The sequence below is a fragment of the Cyanistes caeruleus genome, chromosome 5 (genome assembly GCF_971803275.1).
Source record: "Cyanistes caeruleus chromosome 5, bCyaCae1.hap1.1, whole genome shotgun sequence".
Lineage (NCBI taxonomy): Eukaryota > Metazoa > Chordata > Aves > Passeriformes > Paridae > Cyanistes > Cyanistes caeruleus.
Genome location: NC_141705.1, coordinates 3406768 through 3420299, shown reverse-complemented (window position 1 = coordinate 3420299; position 13532 = coordinate 3406768). Strand labels below are relative to the sequence as shown.

Sequence of the window (13532 nt, the reverse complement as noted above, 5' to 3'; positions counted from 1 at the left end):
TTTCAAAAAAAGTGAGGGAGGGGGGTTGAAATGCAAAACTTGGGGAAAAAAAAAGAGAATTATTTTGCAATGCATGGTCTGCCTGAAAGAAAAGTAATGGATTTGATATAAAAATTTGCTCTCCTGCCCTGCTTATAGAGGAGGTCAGGCTCAATAATCAAAATATGCTGTCTGCCCTTAAAAATTAAAGTTTTTCTGCCTGATTTGGCAAGTCCTGCTGAGCTTAAAGTATTGGCCAGAGATTGTAGCACCTGTTTTGCAAAGGAGAAAATGCATCTGCCACTGACCCAAAGGAACCTGAAGAGAAAGGTAAGGACCCCTCTCCCTCTCCCTCTCCCTCTCCCTCTCCCTCTCCCTCTCCCTCTCCCTCTCCCTCTCCCTCTCCCTCTCCCTCTCCCTCTCCCTCTCCCTCTCCCTCTCCCTCTCCCTCTCCCTCTCCCTCTCCCTCTCCCCTCTTTAATTTTTACTTTATTTTGAGCACCCATTCCCTTTGCATTACATTTTCCTACCGAGGGCCCCCTCAGCTCTATTTGCTGCTGGATATTGGCAAGATCAGGGTTTTTTGTGGGTTTTTTTTGACCCTTTTCATTTAGTTATTTATTTTGGAGGGATTTATTAGCAGAGAGAAGAACCTGACTGACAGCCTGAGAGGTCTCTGTCTCACTCCATCCTCTCTTTAAACCAAGGAATTGGATTTGGACACTCAGGCCATTTGAAGAAGGGATATTTCTGGATATTTCTAATTCCTAATTCCTTTTTCATCCCACATCCACTTCCAGGATCCAAGCTATCCTGTGGCAATAACTGCTTCCCATCTGCTGTCCATGGATGTGTGTCATTAATTTACAAATTACAAACCATCATGTCCACCCTCACCATCCCTTTTCCAAAGGAAGGAATCCTGTCTCAGAATCCCAGAATTGTTTGTGTTGGGATGGACCTTAAAAATCACTTCATTCCACCCCCCTGCCAAGGTCAAGAACAACTTCCACTATCCCAGGGTGCTCCAAGCCCTGTCCAGCCTGGCCTGGGATGTTTCCAGGGATGCATATCCTGGCCTATTTGAACAGGAGGTTTTTCCAGACCTCTCAATTCCCTCCTTCCCTTCACCATTTCCAGGTTTGTTCTCTCCTTTTTAGGAACACGTGGCCAAAGAGAACCTGACTATTTCAGTAGCAGCTCCTCCAGGGTTGTTATTACACTCAGAACACCACCATGCACGCGGAATAATGATATTTTCCTTTATTCACAATTCCTTTCCACCCCTGCCACTCTCAAAGGTTCAGCAGCCCCTCCCTGGGTGCTGCTGTCTTCTCCTGAGTGCACAACAGCATCAAATTCAGCACCTGCTGATCCAAATATTCACAATTAGCATTAGCTTTGGCTGCCCTGGGTAACGAAGGATTGCCACCAAACTGTCCCCAACCTCCTCACACTTGTTCCAGATCTTCTTGGAGTACAGTGACAATTGTGGGACCTAATAAACTTTGTCCAGTGTCAGAAATTACTTTAGTCATACCTTTTTTTTTGCTTCTTCTCTGTTTATTCCACCTGTCATCAAACCTTTATTCCACCTTTTACCTTATCCCTTGACAGCTTAGAGGGAGGGGAACTTTCTCAGGAAAAACTACTGAATATAGAAACAAGGCCATATTTTATTTATTATTTAATAAATAATATTCTATATAATAAATATATAATAATATAATAACCATTATATCAATCATAATTAATAAATAATTATGATTAATAACATAGTAATAATATAATAATATTCATTATCATTCAATAAAATAAATAATTATAAATGAAGAAATAATATTTTATTCAATAAAATAAATATTATTCAATAAAATAAATACAATATTCAAGAAGATAAAAAATATATGTTTATATATATAAAATAATATATTTTACATATATTTATATATATAAAATAATATATTTTACTTATTATTTAAATTTTTAATTAATTTAAGTTAAAATTTAATATTTTATTTATTATTACATATTTTATTTATTTATTTAAATATTTTAAATAAAATGGTGCTTGTGTCAATGTATTCCTGAAAATACCACTAGCAACACAGGAAAATTAAAAAAAAAAAAAAAAATCATGGGCAGTGAACAGGCACAACTCAGAATTAGTGTCTATCTTTTAATAATTTAAGTAAATAAGAAAAACAATACAAAATCCTTAATTGCATTAGGTTAGAAATATCTAACAGAGCTTAAAAATATCCCAAACCCTAGGTTTCTTCAAGAGGTAATATATCTGATGGAGGGATATAGTACCAAAATAATTGAACAAGGACTTTGAAATATCTTCAAATGAAATTGGAATCTCTCAGCCAAGTGCAGAACAAAAGGAGGAAAAGGCTCCCAGCTCTGCAGCTCATTCTGAGACAGCTTGAAAGAGGAGCTGGGTGAACCTCTTGCTTTGAGAGTCTCAGATCAAACAGAGCAGCCAGAATATCAGCACCAGTTGAAAAGAAAAGGGGACAAAAAATGAAAGAGAAAGAAAAAAAGACCTTAGCATTTGCATAGGCCATCAATAATTAATGAATGAAAAGTTAAAGCAGTGTTATGCTTCCCCATCCAGGGGAGACATCTGGGCTTCCATCCTGGAGATCAGCAGGTCTCTGGGAGATTTCCCTGGGATAAGGACAGTGTGGATAAGGATGCCACTCTGCCTGAAGGCCATGCCAAGCCACCTGGACAAGTCCTGACCACAGTAATGGTCAGGAGTGTGCAGGATGCGCTCCAGGAGATGCTGAGGGAGCTGGGTTCATCCGCTCCAGACAAAAGAAGGTTTTAGGTGGAGATCTGGCTGAGCTGCTGCACTGGAGGGCAAAGACAGAGCCAGGCTCCCCTCAGAGGTGGTGGGATCAACATCCAACAAGGGGAATTCCCACTGGAAACAAATAAAAAGTGTTTCCTCTGAGTCCAGTGCAGCCCTGGACCAGGGATCCAGAAAAGCTCTGCAGCTACACCTTGGAGATACCTGAAACTACCCAGAACAAGACCCAGGGCAACTTGATACTGGCCCAGTGCTGAGCAAAGGACTGAATTAGACACCTTCAACATCATTAAATCCTCACTCCTATGATCCTTTGGAAAACAGATCCCATCTGTGTGAGGCTTCCAGCTTTAGGAGATGGATTTTTTGGTTGGACACCACTTGTCTTGGGTGAAATTCCTCTGAGGCTACGGTGACAAATGCCATCCCCTTTTCCACGACATGCAGAGGGCAGAGCTTTACATTTTCTCCTGGAGAGAAACAAGCAGATTAGAGGTTCTGAAGAGCCCCAGAAGCAGCAGCTCTCATCAGGCCTCAGAGCAGCTGCTCATACACCCCTCAAACAGCCAGACTTGGCTGGGCACAGTTTTAAAGACACTTAATTGAGAAACACTGGCTGCCATCCAGGATATTAAAAAGATAATGAAAGAAGAAGTAAAACTGCCTTTCTCCCCTGCTGGTTTTGATTTGTTTACGATCAGGGGGAGAAAGCAGTCCCTGTTGTTTCGTTTAGGATGTGCTCTGGAGGTCGGCACACCCCACACCCTGGCAGAGCTCATAAATCAGACATGACCTAAGTTTTCATCACCCAAATTTTACTCTGACTGCTCAGAGCTTTTCATTACATCTTTCCCATCATCAGAAGGGTCAGAAGCTGAAAGGGCACCAAGGTCAGGTGATGTGTTTCCAAGGGAAAATCCCACCCTGATATCCCAGTGTTTGAGTCCCACCAAGGTGGGTGCCAGGAGAGGGGAGAAGAGTCCGTGGAGCACAGCAGGAGCTGGTTGTGACTCCCCTCTCCAGGACACTCCACATGGGTGACATCAAGCTCACATTTCCAGCCCCAGCAGGGCCTGGGAGCCATTTGAGGGCACAAACAGCATTTACCCAGGAAATTGAGAAAGTTAACCAAAAATGCCTCCCTCGGCTGGATTTTTCTCACTCTCTCCAAGAAAACAACAACCAAAAAAAAAAAGTCTGTAAATATCATCAGCTAGGGAAAAAATGCTGATGACTGGAAGTGAAATTTGCCATTGAAAGTGGAAAATAAATGTGGTGCACTCAGAAGCATCTAGACTTAGAGACTGAGTCACTTTTATGCTAATATATCCTCGCCGCCTCCCCAGTGGATACGAAAAATGATCTTATTTATTGCAATTGTTGTTTATGATAAAAGCACTTCCATATTCTCTGTGTACATACGCAGTTACTCAGAAAGAAAACTTTTTTTTTTCTCTCCTTTTTTTTTGTTTTCCATAAATTCTTCCTTGTTTTCTCTCTGGGAAGCGTGGTTTTCATGCAGAGCAAGCAGCAATATCTGCTTAGGTGTGTAAAGGCAAAGGTTGGCTCACACAGGGCCATCACCCTGTGTCACCTGTGCCTGGTGATGTGGCACCAATTGACTCTCACTGGTGCAAAATTTCATTTTTTGTGTCCTTCTCCTCCTCTTTATCCTCTTCCTTGATGATTCTGAGCTAAGAAGAAAATGGTTCCAGTTACTGGAGGGCTGCTGCTCTGATCTAACAGAGTTGCAGTTCAACAGAGGCCCAAAATGAAGCACTCAGCTGTGGAAAAATCAGCTCCAAAGGAAATAAATAAAAATCTGAGCATTGTTCTGACCTCTGGGAGGTCTGGCTGTGAGCAGTCCCATATCTGAGCCCACTGATCCTCATCTCTCCCGATGTTTTTTGTTTCTCAGCTGAGGCTGGCTCAGATCTGTCCCTATCAGGAGTGTTCTGAATCACATCAGCACCTTTCCTTCTCCCTCTGCCTCCTTCCAAAACCTTGGTGGGGCTCAGAATACTCCATTCATGCAGTGACTGGGGAAATCTCACTCTCCCAAATCCCTTCCCCAGTATCCAATTTCTCTCTCCACCATAGCAAGATCTGCTCCAGGCCACCATCCCTCCTCCACTCCTGCACTGACGACCTGGAAATCATTAAAATTTGCATTATTTATGATTTATGGTCTCCTTGCATCAAGAAATCCACCAGCACCTCTGCTCTTGCCCAGGCACTGAGGTGGAATGAGGCCAGAGGATAAAGCAGAGCCAGGGATTGGAAAGATATCTTGTGTTTCATGGCACTGAAGGATCTGCTGGAGAGCTGATGTGACATGGACACCACTAAATCCCACCAGATTAAACCAGAGACACCCAGAGGGCAGAGTTCCCTGCCAGGTACATGAGAGGGATTTCAACATTTTGATTGCATCCCACAGAGAATCACAGAATATCTGCATTTGGAAGGGATCCAGAAGGATCATCGAGTCCAGCTCCCTGCCCAAACCCATCAGTGAAGAAAGCTGAATAATCACATGTGAAGGGACAAAATTGAGAGCAGATTCACCAGAAAGTGCCTATGTCAGGAAAAAAAAAAAAATAAAGAAAAAAAAAATCCAGCAAAGAATATCTTTGACCTTCCATGAATGATTCAAACTATGCAGAGAAGCTGCCAAATTTTTCATATGGCTGATTCTACCAGGGGTTTTGACTGCCTGGAGAAGGGCCAGTGCTATGATCAAACATCTAAAACTCGTGTGTTTGGTCAGAGCAGCAGCACTTGAGGCTCTCAGATGCAAACAGCCTCTACCAGGCAGGCACAGGGCTCCAGAGGGGCTGCCACCACCCATGTCCCCCTGGCATTTGGAGATGACAGCCAGTGGCAGGAAGGGATGTGAAATTAAAAGAAGAACACTCTTTTGGACAGTGGGAGCAGGGATTGTCATACCACAGCCCAGGAGGTGCTGCACGACTGAAAGCAGTCAAAGGGAGCTTGTAAAAAAAGAGAAGCTTTTTAAACAGGTAGAAAGTGATAGGACAGCAGGGATGGTTTAAAACTAAAAGAGGAGAGATTTAAATTAGATATTGTGAATAAATTGTTCCCTGTGAGGGTGGGCAGGCCCTGGCACAGGGTGCCCAGAGAAGCTGTGGCTGCCCCTGGATCCCTGGAAGTGCCCAAGGCCAGGCTGGATGGAGCTTGGAGCAACCTGGGACAGTGGAAGATGTCCCTGTCCATGACAGGGGGTTGGAAAGAGATGAGCTTTGATGTCCCTTCCAACCCAAACTATTCTGTGATTCTGTGAAGATTTCTCACTGAAATGTGGAGCAAGAACACCTGCCCAGTGAAAAATTGCTTTTTTTCCTGGTGGTATTTCCAGGCAGCAACTCATGTGCCTGGCATTGTGTTCAGAGCCCCTGCCCCCTGGAGATCCCTCTTCCAAAACCCCAACTCTCCCTCTAAATTACCTTCTCATTTGCTCTCTCTTTCTCCTTCCTGTGTTCCCTGAGGGGACAGGGAGAGTGGATTGGCACATCCACGGTGACCCAAATCCCCCAGGAGAAGGAAACCTTTCCCAGCCCAGGATGAGCTGAGGTCCCTTTAGTCGAGAAGAGCGTGTAGAGTGTCCCAGCTGTCCCCAGAGCAGGGGTGAGCAGTGCTGAGTCTCCTCAGCAAGGCTCCTTCTCTCCCACTCCTGCATTTCCCAGTGGAAATATTTCTCCTGGAGCAACAGGCGTGGCTGCAGTGACACCACTGCACAGCAAGGACGTGACACTGCACAGGCTGAGGGAACAGGAGGAGGGTGGGACTGCAGGGCTGTGGGGAGGGATCTGAGTGCAGAACTTGTCTGGGAATTCAAAGTCAATTCAAAGTGTGGGCACTTTGCAAAGTCCACAGCATGGGCAGTTTAAGAGAGCTCTGGGAGTGATATGTTTCTATTTTATATACATTAAAAAAAAAGTGAATATAAATATAAATATAAATATAAATATAAATATAAATATAAATATAAATATAAATATATAAATATAAATATAAATATAAATATAAATATAAATATAAATATAAATATAAATATAAATATAAATATAAATATAAATGCAAATAAAAATATAAATATAAATATATCTGTTTATATATATTATAATAATATATTATTATTAATTATAATTATTATATATTAATAATATATTATTATTAACCCTAAACCTAACCCTAATAATATATAATAAAATAAATACTATAATATTATAATATAATATTATAAATATATAAACATTATAATATATAATAATTATAATATTATATTATAATATATAAAATAAATAATATAATTATAAATAAATATATTACGTAATATATTATGCTATAGTAATATATATAATAACAAATGTAAATATAAATATAAATATAAATATAAATATAAATATAAATATAAATATAAATATAAATATAAATATATAAATATAAATATAAATATAAATATAAATATAAATATAAATATAAATATAAATATAAATATAAATATAAATATAAATGCAAATAAAAATATAAATATAAATATAAATATATCTGTTTATATATATTATAATAATATATTATTATTAATTATAATTATTATATATTAATAATATATTATTATTATTAACCCTAAACCTAACCCTAATAATATATAATAAAATAAATACTATAATATTATAATATAATATTATAAATATATAAACATTATAATATATAATAATTATAATATTATATTATAATATATAAAATAAATAATATAATTATAAATAAATATATTACGTAATATATTATGCTATAGTAATATATATAATAAGAAATGTAAATATAAATATAAATATAAATATAAATATAAATATAAATATAAATATAAATATAAATATAAATAAATATAATATTAACATAGATATGTATTTTATATATATGTGTGCGTGTGTATAAGAATCTTATATTAAAATTTTATTCTATAGAAATTTTACATCCAATTCTACATCTAATCCTTAAAACATGTCTATACTTTAGATCAAAATATATTTATATATGAAAATATATAAAGAATATGAGTGTGTCTACATATGTTAGGAGTGTATTTATGTATGTGTATCTATATAAATACACTTTTTTTTTTCCCAAGGATTTTCAGTTCAAGCAAACAAAACCATGACTCAGCTGCAGTGACAACAGAGAGCAAATCCAGATAAAATCCACACTTTTCCACCCACCTCTGACTTGTCACTATTGACTCTCTCCCCACCTGCACTGCAGGTTACCTGACAGGACAGGTTCTCTGGAAGGGGGATGCCTTAATGCTTCCTTTTGTGAGGTGGGGTTCGGTGAAGTATTCCAAAAAAGGGCTTTTCCACCTAAAAATGTGGTCCAAAAAGGTGAAGGGCAGAGGTGGGTTTGACCAGAAGAGCCATCCCTTGCTAAGCCACGCACAAAACACCGACTGCATCATCTCCAGACAGGATCCAGGCAGCAGAGAAAGCTGGCCTAAAGTTATTCCTCATCTGAAAAGGTTTCAGGGGAAAAAGTTGTCATTGCTCTTCCCTGATTGTGCTGAAAGCCCAGCTGAGTTAGAGCCAATTGTGTCAGGAAGCAGCTTGATGTTCCTGTTCTTCAGGGATGGAGAAGTTTTTTTATTGTTTGAAAGTGTAGGCAGAAGGTTTCCTTGGGCTCAGCATCGTGGAAGAGTGGTGGAGAATCTCCCTGCCTTTCCCAGGCATCCTGTAAGAACTACGTGGGAATTAAATTGATGTTGTAATGGAGAGGGCAGCAGGAATTAAAGGATCCAAGCTCTCAGGTTGTCCCTAAACCTGGGCAGAGATGGAAGGTGTCAGGGTGTGGCTGAGATGGAGTGAGGTGAAGGAGCAGGATGGGTGCCACCAGCACAGGGACCAACAGGCAGGACATGGGGTGGTCACCTCAGACATCCTCAAAACAAGGGTCGGGATCTATCCTTACCCTAAAATGTCCAGTTCAGGCTCTGGCTCTGCCAGCAGAGGGATCCAAGGCTCCAGGGACCATCTCAGGGGTAAATCAACAAAGCCACAGCCCAGCCTGTGGTTCCTCAGCAGGACAACACTGAGAGCAGAATCCGTGCAGGAGCGGAGATTCCAAGGTGAGGTGGATTCTCACACCCTACCAAGGGGTGCAAAGTGATGATCAGGAAGGAGGACACCCCAAACAAGGTGTTTGCTCAGGCACATTTTCCTGACTGCAAATTGCAGCGAGACCCAGTGCACCCACAGCTCTGCAGAGAGGCCAAAGTACCCCCTGTGCCACCCTGTGTGACAGCTGGGGAGGCCAAGCAGGGTCACCCCATGAGCCCTGGGGTGTCTGGAAACACCACACCCAGCCAGAAGCACAAGGGGATGGACACAGCCAGCACACCTCACCATGAGTGAGGGAGGTCCAGATGAGCTCAGGTTAGTGAGGAAGGGGAAGCAGTGGTCCAGAGGAGAGAAGGTGGCAGGGAAGGACTGGATGGGAGCCTGGAGGAGACTGAGGAGAGACTCATTGGGGTCTGCAGCTCCTCCTGAGGGACAGCTCTGATCTCTGCTCTCTGTGACAGTGACAGACCCCAAGGGAACAGCTGGAGCTGTCCCAGGGAAGGTTTAGGTTGGAGATCAGGGAAGGGTTCTCCCCAGAGGGTGCTGGCACTGCCCAGGCTCCCCAGGGAATGGGCACCAAGGCTGCCAGAGCTCCAGGAGAGTTTGGACAGCGCTGCCAGGGATGCCCAGGGTGGGATTGTTGGGGGGTCTGTGTAGGGCTAGAGGCTGGGCTGGATGATCCTGGTGGGTCCTTTCCAGCTCAGGATATCCATGCTTCCTGGCTTTTGCAGGCATCTTTTGTTCCTACCACACAGGACACAATGGTTGTCATCACAAAAATTCAACCCTTCCACGCAGGAACAGGAGAGTGACCAGGAACAAGCAAAGATTGCTGCCCATACTCATGAGCCAAGCACATCCCGTTCACCAAGACAGTCTGAACATCCCCAGGCCAGCAAGGAACATCCATTTGGATTTTGAAGCAAGGAGAAAGCATCCATTTGGATTTTGAAGCAGGAAGGAAGCATCCATTGGGACTTTGAAGTGAGTTCCCAGCAAGCAGGGACATTCAGGGTTTGCAGCTGTGCTGGAAATGAAGCGAGGCAGGGCAGGCCAGGAGAGCTTTGCTTTGCTTTGCTTTGCTGTGCCAGAGTTTCCTGGAGGTTTACAGCCCTCAGCTGGTGACTCCAAGCACAGCCCCACTGTATATCCGTGTTCCCTTCTCAGCATGGGTGAATGCCCTCTCTCCTGGCTAAGACGTCATCTGCACCCATCCACGTCACCCACAACAGCCAAAAATCCTCCCTTGAGCATCCCAAATCCCCTCCCAGTTCCTGGCATCTACCAGCTCAGCCCTCACCCCCTGCCCAGCCAAACGTGACAAATTTAGCTCCACTATTTTATTTTTTTTTCAATCTCTCTCCTTATAAATCAACTTTTCCAGTCCCTGGATCCCTGTCTCGGCTGTTGTCTTTTCTCTTGGCTGTGCTCAGTTCCCAAATACCTGACAAATGGCCCACAGGCAGCCACGCTGGCCAGAGCCACACTGCCCATGAGAAAAGGGACACTGTCCCCTTCAGTGTCCTCCTTCTCCAATTTCTCCATTTTCTTATTTATTTTTTTTTCCTCTTCTCCCACTCTTGTTACTCAGAGGCACTCACAGCAAAGCACCCGCTGTGAGCCCACCAGGATAACTGGGGTTGGGAAATCTCTCCCTGTGCTTCACAAAAGGATTTTGGAGGGAGTTTTGCATTGGATCAGGCTGTAACTGGTATCAGAATCCTTTGTTTGGAGAAGTTTCACATCAGTTTCTCACCCCCTGTGGTTTCTCCAGTGGAAGGTGTCCCTGCCCATGGCAGGGGGTGGAAGGAGATGAGCCTTAAGGTCCCTCCCAACCCACAACATTCCATGATTCTGCATCCCTGAAACTCACAGCAGTCCTCCATATCCACCACATCCCGGCTGGATCCTCACCCAGGACCCGATTAATCAATTATTTCTCCAAAGGGACACCCGAATTCCCTGGTGGGTGGGATGCTCCTGAGCCAGCCACATCCCCAGCGCTGGGCACTGGGTGTCCCAGGGAGCCTGCAGGGTGGCCAAAACCTCACAGACTTGAGCTCAGAGCGCTGGGAGATCATCCAGCTTCTTCCACCCACCTTCCACAGGTCCTGCCAGACCTCCAGGGATACCTCAGGGAACTCCAGGAATGGAAAGAGAACCAGTGATAAAGGATCAAATCTGTGCTCACCCCTCTGGGCTCCCACTGCTCTCCCCTCACTCCTGAGTGAGTTTGCAGGTGTCTCTCAAGTGTGTCCAATTCTTACTGTTTCTAAAGAATATTTTAGTGCCACGAGATGGCAGCACAAAATCACCTTTCCCGGGGTGTGCTCAGCTTGCAGAAGGTGCACGGAGAAGTCCGTGGTCTCACCTCAGGGGCGGCTCCAGGAGGAGAAAATATCCAACCTTTCCAAGTGGAGAGCCAGAACCCACGTTCTCCATCACTGAGCACCCGCAGTTCCACTGCTGTTTCACCGAGTTTGTCTCAGAACCTCCCAGTGGGTCCCAGGCTCCTTTTTCTGCTTTGGGTCCGTGTTTGCAGATAATTCAGCACCAAGGGAATTCCCGGGGCACTAAGCCCCATCCTTCATTTTATAATCAGAATCCCTGAACAGCCTGGCTGGTGCCCACTTGTACAGTTCAGAGCCCAGTATGGATCCTGGGCCACTCCTGTCAGGGGGAAAGGGTGAAACTGCAAATATCCACAGCCCTAAACTCTGCAAATATCCACAGCCCTAAACTCTGCAAATATCCACAGCCCTGAGCCAGAAAATCCTGCTGGATTCAGGGTGCTGCTGCAGAGTCCGGGTGGTCCCCTCTGTGCATGGGCTACCACGGGTCACTCCATGTCACCATCCAGGCTGGATGAGAGTTTAGAGCTCTTTTCCAGCCTTAATTCCGTGATTCTGGGATTGGCCACACGGTGACACTAACGGGGTGCTCTGCTCACGGATTTGGGCAAGGAGGGGTGTGAAGGCAGAAGCCAGGACCTGCCCAGTAATTCCACCTCTCTCCTGGTGCAAGAGGGGCGCTGAGCATCTACTTCAGTTTGGGGGTTTTTTTAAAAAAAAAACCTCTTTTTCAAAGCATTTCTTGCTACCGAGTTTAAGGAACAGAACCACAGAATTGGTCGTTCAACCATTCCCCCAGCACTGCCAGTGCCACCACTGACCGTGTCCCCAAGTGCCACATCCACACGGCTTTTAAGTCCCTCCAGGGACAGGGGCACCACCACTGCCCTGGGCACCCTTCCCATGATGAAATATTTCCTAATAATTTTCTCAATCAAATTTTGTGAATGATTTTTCCTGGATCACGCAGGAGAGGGGCAGGCAGGGACAGCCATGCCCATTCCTGCAGGGCACCATCACCCAGGGGGGTTGGGAGCCCCACCTCTGGAGCACCCCGCTGTTCCCACCTGCTGCCCTCCCCACACAGCCAGCCAGGAGCAGCAACCCCTAATTAATTCTGAGTAATTAGATGCATCTTACCTTGCCAGCACCTCCATCTGCTTTCCACCAACCTTCATCACGGAGCTCTTGGTGGGCACAGCTGGAATGAAGATGCCACAGGTCTTGGAGAAGGGCGAGCAGCGTGCAGGGTCACAGAGCCCCGTGGTGACACCACCTCTCCCTGTCACATGCTCAGGGTGGCCTTTGCTGCTAATTTTAAATACCCCTTAGTAAACAGCTGCTAAATTTAGCGTCTCTGGAACATGAGCATCATTTTAAAGGCTGGGCTGCTGGTGAGTGATGGCAGGAGAGGAGTGAGATGGATTGACCTGACCCAGATCCCTGCTCAGCAAACCATCATCATTCCACCTGCACAGAGCAGAAAAAGCAGCTCTGAAACTCTGGCCACCAGCACAGCAGCTTTCCTGGGATGTCCCATGAACAAAGAAGGCACAGGAGTCACAGAATCATTTAGGCTGGAAAAGACATCCGAGGTCAAAGTTCAGCCTTTGATCCCCACCTTGTCACCCAGACCAGGGCACTGAGTGCCACATCCATTTCTTCCTTGGACACTTTCAGGGATGAGGACTCCACCACCTCCCTGGGCAGCCCCTTCCAGTGTCCAACCACCTTTTCAGTGAGAATTTCTTCTTAAATTTCTTCACTGAAGAGAAAAAGCAACTCCTTGTTTTTTCCTGTGTCGTAGCCTCACATGCCCAAAGGATTTGGCTTTCTCCTCAGATTTCACTTTGCAACGGATCTGGCTGCTGGGAAATCAGCTCTGGCTCCTTGAGGCTGAGCTCTGAGTGATTGAAGCTGGAGAGAGTTTTTATCTCTCCTCAATCTCTTTTCCAGCAGCCCAACTCCCTCTCAACTCAGTAACAGGATGAAAAGAGAGAAAAACAGCAATAAATTCAACACACCACCATCCTTCCCAGCTCTCCAGCAGCCAGGAAGGCATCCCACCTCCACACTACAGCAGGGGACCAGCACAGCTCAGCTGAGCTTGGAGAGAGCCAAAGTTGGTGCCTCCTCTGCAGAAATTTATCTTGGGATGCACTGACTCACCCTCTGGAGGGGGATTTTTCCCTCTCTCTGTCCCCCTTCCTCCCCTCTGTACCTCATTTATCAACCCAACTCCCGCCCCAC

General features: G+C 44.3%; 1 long non-coding RNA gene across 1 annotated transcript; it reads right to left on the bottom strand.

The window, feature by feature from the left end:
* Positions 1-2144: 2144 nt before the first annotated feature.
* LOC147652864 (uncharacterized) lies at positions 2145-13371 on the bottom strand. Its single transcript, XR_015286542.1, has 3 exons — positions 12423-13371; positions 8783-8959; positions 2145-4494 (listed from the first exon to the last, which is right to left on the bottom strand). It is a non-coding gene; the product is annotated as an uncharacterized LOC147652864 (long non-coding RNA).
* Positions 13372-13532: the final 161 nt, after the last annotated feature.